Source organism: Furipterus horrens, unplaced genomic scaffold (genome assembly GCF_987537825.1).
Source record: "Furipterus horrens unplaced genomic scaffold, mFurHor1.1.pri manual_scaffold_4, whole genome shotgun sequence".
In the NCBI taxonomy this organism is placed as follows: domain Eukaryota; kingdom Metazoa; phylum Chordata; class Mammalia; order Chiroptera; family Furipteridae; genus Furipterus; species Furipterus horrens.
Genome location: NW_028327174.1, coordinates 128482622 through 128489694, shown reverse-complemented (window position 1 = coordinate 128489694; position 7073 = coordinate 128482622). Strand labels below are relative to the sequence as shown.

The 7073-nt window shown below is 34.4% G+C and overlaps 1 long non-coding RNA gene across 1 annotated transcript in view; it reads right to left on the bottom strand.

Annotated features, from left to right (window-relative positions):
- Positions 1-3280: 3280 nt before the first annotated feature.
- LOC150012837 (uncharacterized) overlaps positions 3281-7073 on the bottom strand; it is a 309940-nt gene continuing 306147 nt past the window's right edge. Inside the window, exon 3 of the long non-coding RNA XR_016510784.1 lies at positions 3281-3316. This is a non-coding gene — a long non-coding RNA (uncharacterized LOC150012837). The remainder of the gene's footprint in view (positions 3317-7073) is intronic.

Genomic DNA, 7073 nt, shown 5'->3' with positions numbered 1-7073 from the left:
GCCTTAATTTTTTAACCTTTCCCATTGAAAAACCAAAGAATGTGCCAAAATGATCTTTGAAAGAGTTCAGTGAATATCGGAATTTGTCTTTAATTAATAAATATCTAATCTGTGGTTTTTTGTATGCCTACACAGAAGTATTATTGCAGAACAGGTTTTTTTATAGTCTTCCAAATTTGTGGTACTCAAATCTAAATACAATTCTGCCAGTGTGGAAATATTAAACATCTCTGACATGGAAATAAGAGCTACATCTTATTTTCAAATACACAAAAAAGACCAAAGGAAATTATATTTAGAATTTGTTATAAAAAGAAAATTAGTTTTCTTACTTGTACCCTTTCTTCTGTATTAAAAAAAAAAAAGGAGTCCATTTATTCCAGTATGTAACCTCTGCACCTCCTTGTTCTCCGCCCAAGTGTGTATCCCGATTTCAATTGGCATTCTGTGTCTTCACCAGGCCTTCCAATGGTTTAGCTTGCAAGTCCTTCAGCTCAAGTAATCCTAGCTAAATAAATTGTTTAAAGTGTTTCTTTTGACCACCTCCCCCTCATCACATTCTAAAATATACAGATATGTAGGCACACCGTATTCCAATGAATTCATTTTTGATATATTATTTCTCTGATCCTGTAGAAAGTTGGCAAGCAAAAAACAAAACAACCAACCCAAAACCAAAAACAAAATCCAACCACATTATTTTTTTGCTTTTTATCATCTTGGGTCTTCTACAAATAATATCAACGGAATTTACTGAACTGAAAGAGAAGTAGTGGTTCAGTGTTTCTCACAAGGTTTAGAATCAAAATAAACTGCACAATATTTATTTGAAACCTTATACATATGGTAAAAATACAAAGAAATAGCAGCCATGAGCTCTTCCATATGGAAGTCATAATATAGTCTAGGAAGTAAGAACATTAAGAAGTGATGAACAACAGAAGAAATAAATAACAAATTCATGTAACAAGAGGATATAGAATGCAGTTTTTCAGAAAGCTTTCATCTCCATAAAAGACCTTCCTGTCTTCTTCACCAAACAGTTTGAGAAGACCCAAGGCAAAGAGGAAGTTAACTGTGGTCCCCATTTGATCTCTAGTGAACTCTGGCTTTGGCTAGTTTGCCTAACCTTTGTGGGCTTGAGTTTCATTATTTGAAGAAAAAAACTAAGGTAAAAAATAGTTGTATTATTTTTAGGTTTAAAAATCTGTAATTGCTATATCTTTTCATGAAAAGGGCCCGAGCATAACTAGATTGGCTAACGCAAGCCTTTGAAAACATCCATATAGAGCATATACATACATGCATACACATACACACACACGCACAGAGTATTCATGGGACATTGAAGGGATAAACCTAGTGTCACGGGCAGATTCTAAAGTGGGCTGCTTCAATAAAAAATTTAAGTATTTCTTGGAGGTAGATCAAGAAGTTCTTTCCCTTTTAATCTCTTTAACCAACATACTTTTACAAGATGGAGATTAATAAAGCTTTACCATGTATTTGTGGATTCCAGTGTGGAGATCATAATTCCATTTCAGCCTGGTCATGTTTCCGACCTCTATAGATGAGAACCTGCAGAACTGCAAGCCTTTCACTGCAGAATGGCAAGCCCTTCATTCAGGTGTGTTCTTATGTAAATTCAGTTTGGAATCTTGCTATCTCAGAAGTTAGGTTAAGAATTTTTAGTACATCCTGTTTTACTTAGGTTATGATATACTGGCAATGTCAATAACATCAACTTACAAGTGTCATTTTCTTCATTACATCAGAACATCTAAGTCTGAATGTTTACCTACTGGCTAGGATGTATTCAAAATGAGTTCTGGGGCTTGTACATGCAGCTTGCCACGTTCCCTTCCTTATGTCATCAAGCTAGTGGGCTTTGATGTGTCAGGTGCCTTGCTCAGGGAAGTCGAACAAAATGGGATATTTTACTCAGATCTGTTGCCTTTGGGCTTGCTGTGACTCCAGCACCAAGAGGCTGCTGCTGGATGGCCTTTGCTTATTGGTGACCTGGTCTGCAGTTGAAGGACTGTCTTTTCTCATATACTCTGACACTCACAGACAACACACAACACACACACGCACACACACACACACACACACACACACACACACACACACACACACACACACACACACCACTCTACAGGTCTCTCCAAGAGGAAGGGACTCTGGTTTCATCCCTTCACACTGCTCTCCCACTCTGCCCTTCAGCTTTCCTATCACTTCTATTGCCATGAAGAATGACTTCTAACCTTTCCTACAGGTTTCCTCTCTCCTACTAGCCTGTAGCCTCCCCAAAATTAAAACAATATTTATTCACCTTTAGTTAGTATAAGGAATAGTCTGCTATTAATTTTTATTTAATAGGCTCCATGCCATTTGCTTGAGTCCATCATTGACATTCTTACAAAGAGCCATTTCATGTTTGTCTGGAATGCTTTGCTTGCTTTAAAATTATTGGTAATAACAAACCCTGTTCTTGGTCAGAAAGTCTTAAGATTGTTTAAGAGGCACAGAGAAAGAAGACCTGTATGCTAGAATTTTGAGGAAGGGTAACTGATACTATAGATTATTATATATAAATATACTACTAAACTGTGTGATAGTAATCTCTATATAGTAATATATATCACACAACAGTGGAAGACATTACACAGTTCATTATTATATAGAGAGGAGTCCTTTCCTTATTATCACACTGATGATTTTCTCTTTGCCTCAATTATTTGGGAGTAGACATATCTGAACACATATTAGCTGAGCAACGTTGTGGAAACACAACTCATTTATCACATATGGCAAGTTAAATTGAAGTCCTGTCATAACTGGTGAAGGTTTATTGTCAGAGACAGCAAGAAAGGTTGGAAACAGGTGTGGGATAGGGAACATGGTGAAGGTCAGCCAAAAACAGTATGAATAGAGAAAAATCAGATGGCAACTCCTTGCACCCCGCATGTGTACAATAAATATGAACTGAAAAGTATGAGTGGTGGATGGATAGAATGATGAATGGATGATGGAGAGAGTGGGAAAATATTGAATATTCCAACTTCACAGTTTTGTTAAGCATTAGATGAGGTATTATATTTGATTGCTATATTGCATTATGTTACAGTCTATGTTGTATTTTTCCATCCATAAGTGAGAAAAATAAAAACATAATGTCTTCTAATCACTAGCTGTGAAAAACCAAGGGCATATTTTGCTCTGCTTCTTTCATGTTCTGTTTCATATTAATGAGAGGCTTTGAAACATCATGAAAAGTACCAACCTTGAAAGCTGTATTCTGTTTTGCTCATCTCACCTAAAAAAAAATAAAATAAAAAGACAGTAAGAAAAAGAAAATTTAAGTGAAAACCAATTAAGGCAACAGTTAGAAAAGCACTTAAAAAAATCTTTACCCATTTTTCCTTGACAAAGGAGGTATTGAACTGTGGAGAGAGAAATACCCCAATGAAACATCTCCCACTAAACTGACTTTTAAAATATTTTGTGTTTTGTGTTTTGCGATGGTTTGCTTTTAAAGTTTCTCAGGGCACAGCCATTATGGGTGGCAATGAGTAGAGGTACAGAAGGGATGGTTAACAAACATGATAAAATTAAGTTATATATAAGTAAAAATTATATAGGCAGTACTTAATCAACCCATGGAAATTTCCATCATGATAAGATTTTTCGATAAATTCAGACAAGAGTATTTTAAGAAACTATTATAATTAATTCTCTGGTTCTGTATTTCTACTCTTGAATGCTGATTAGAACACAGCTTTTGCTTCTTCTCCCTCCTTGCTCCCCCAATAATCTGTTCTCCCTTATGGACTAAGTGATTATTGTGTTGTTTACAATAACTGTTCTACATTCCTTATGGAAATTGTAATTATGATGCTGAATATGCAAATAGCAAGCCACTTTTCTCAGGGAAATTGTAATTATGATAATGCAGTATTTACCCAACCAATGTTTTCTAACCATTGTTCTCTTTGAGGAATGAGGAGGTCAGAGGAAAACACTGAAATAAAACATCCTTTTGGGATTTCAGATACATATTCTGGAGAAGCAAAATAATATAGCTAATATTTACTATATGGCAGGCACAATACAATCAAGATGACATGTGTATGACATGTATGCATGTTATATACAGGTATATGTGAGTTAAATATGTTTCTCATTGAACCTATATACTACCCCCATAAGGTAAGTAATATTGCAAGATTGAAACCCAAGTCTATCAGACTTGAAAATCTATTTATGAACTCATTGTCAAAGACCTCTATTTTAATTAAATGACAGTAGTGCACATTTGGTGAGTTGATTCAACCACAGTCTCTCTTTCCTGAAAAGTTTTTTTCAGTCCCTATGCAATGTGGTCTGCTCTGTAGCAGATAGAAACTTGCTGTAATCCTTGTTCCTAATTATGGAATTTCTACCATTACCCCTGAAAATGGAATAAAACCTCTGCTAGTGAAATTTGATTAAAACTTCTCATGCATTTATTACAGCATTGTTTTAAATAGTGAAAACCTATAGAAGTAGCACAAATGTCCACCAAATGTTTTAGGGTACAATATACTGTAGTAGACCACTAAAGTTATTAAAAACCATGTGTTCACACTATGTGTCCTGGATAAATACCCATTAAACACCATTAAGTTAAAATATGTTGTGAAATAGTATGCATAATATGATCATACTTTTACTAAAACATGTATTTTTGTGCAAATTTAATATTTGATTTTGCATAGAAAAATATCTAGAAGAATAGATACCAAATACTTAAATTAGTTATCTCCTTTTAGTGGGTCAAGAAGAAAACCTGTCCCCCATGATAAATGAAAACTCAATGTGCAAAACGTTTATGTATAGCAACATGCTTTCTTTCTTTATCTTTTTCTTTTGGCAAGCAAAAAACAAATTTCCAAGTATATGAAGGAAAGAATCAAGGACATCCAAAAATAACCTTCCAAATTATACTTAAAAAAAAAAAAAAACCAAAATACAAAACAAAAAACCAAAACCAAATAAAATCCAAGTGAATCCCTGGAAAATATTATTGGGGAAGCTGCTAGGCAGGATGGGGAGACATCTCATCTGCCTGCCTTATATCTGCTTTGCCAGATCTCTGAAACCCAAGCCATGATGGAAGCCCTGTCTTTCCTTTTTATCTGGGCAGTAATTGTTTAGGCTTTTTCAACATTAAGAAGGATGATTGAGCATCTACCATGTATGGTACTTTACAGACTTAAAAATTTCCATTACTCTAAAAGGTAAATATTTTCACTTTAATTTTATAAATGAGGAAAATGAGGCTCATGGGTTAATTTATTTACCTAAGTTTTTCATTTGTTTTGTTGTTGTTGTTTTTTCCAAAATGCAAACAAAATGCTTTATTTGTTTTTTAATGGCTCACAACTGAGTCTTTGGAAATTTTCCTCCTTCCACCAGAGAAAACTTCCTTACCTGAGAGTATCCATGCTCCCACAGTCAGTTCACATTTAATGGCTAATCAGTAGAGGGGTACAAAGGCCAGGACCCTTGTCTATTTGGGGCCTTTATAACAAAGATGATCCCAAGCACACTCCTCAACAAATTTCCTTTATAAAAACCTCTATCTCAAAGTCAGTTTCTCACAAAATTTGACCTAAAACATGATGAGAACTGAACACAGATATGACTGACTCTGAGTCCATATTCTAGCCATTATACCTTCCTGTCTCCCATAAATAAAAGTTTATTCTAATTTTGAACATATTTTTGTTTAGGCAGAAAGCAGTCAATAATGATATGTTTAAGCCTATAAGTCAGAAAACATTCTTCAGTGTTATACAATATCTATGATTATTCTTCCATTGGAACATTAGATTCATATATCTATATCTCTTGAAATCCAGACTGACATAAATCAGTAGTTATATATGCACATGAATATTAACTTATAATATTACATTAAGATATACATTCTATAAAATATATCTCAAAATTAATTTCAAGGTTAGTGTGACCCAAACCTCTAATTTTGCTAGCTTGTTTTTAAAGAACAAAATGATACTTTTAATCACACTATTTCTATTAAAAAATTCAAGGCCTCTGTTTCAGAAAATTTACAAGATTGGTTTTGGAACAAGGACTTACATTTTCTACCCTAAATGTAAGAATTTTACCAGTCATGAAATGCAGTTGGAACAATTTACAGTCCAGTAAAATATTACTTCATGCAGTCTTTAAGATCAGAAGATAGACATTACCTAATTCTATGCAATTTGAAGAAAATGCAGTTATGATTTTACAACCAATGAACAATGCAACTGAGTGATCACCACCTTCTTATAGTTTCTTGTCTGGAAGACATTGTATCTCTTTATTCTATTCCTGAAGAAATTCTACATCACCGATTCCTTTATTTAAGTTACCAACTCTTAACTCTGGATCAAATTATCATACTTTTCTACTTAAACGTATACAGCATCATGGATTAGTGATGTTACATCACCACTATACTGAATTAAGGACTTAACATGATAAATAAACACAAGGTGTTAGAAAAATTCCTCTAACAGGAAACTGAGATAAGAAAATTCTAAGAAACTTATCTAACCTGGCCATACTGAGGCAGAAAATGGTCTTTACACATCAAAGAATAGCTTACTAACTTTAGTTCTATATTTTACTTGTCTTCAAAAGGAGAGCTTGTATGTACAACCCATGGGCATGGACTTGGGAAGGGATTGCTGGGGGAGAGGGGGTGCTGAGTGGAGGGGAGGCAAAGGGGAAAAAATTGGGACTATTGTAACTATATAATCAATAAAATATACTTTAAGAAAAAGGTTATTTAAACCATTTTTGGGAAGATGTTTTTTGAAAAAAACTCTTAAACATCAAAGTATGTAAAGGCTTTGATTGTGGAAACTAAGACAGGACCTGCCCACCAAAGTGGCATTATATGTCCCATGTGGAGATGTGGGTCAATAAAGCAAAGCAAGAAGCATGGGAAACTCTTAAAATGAAGCATGAAACTAATGGGCAGGACTTCTCACCAAGACATAGGAGGTTTTGCACAGTAC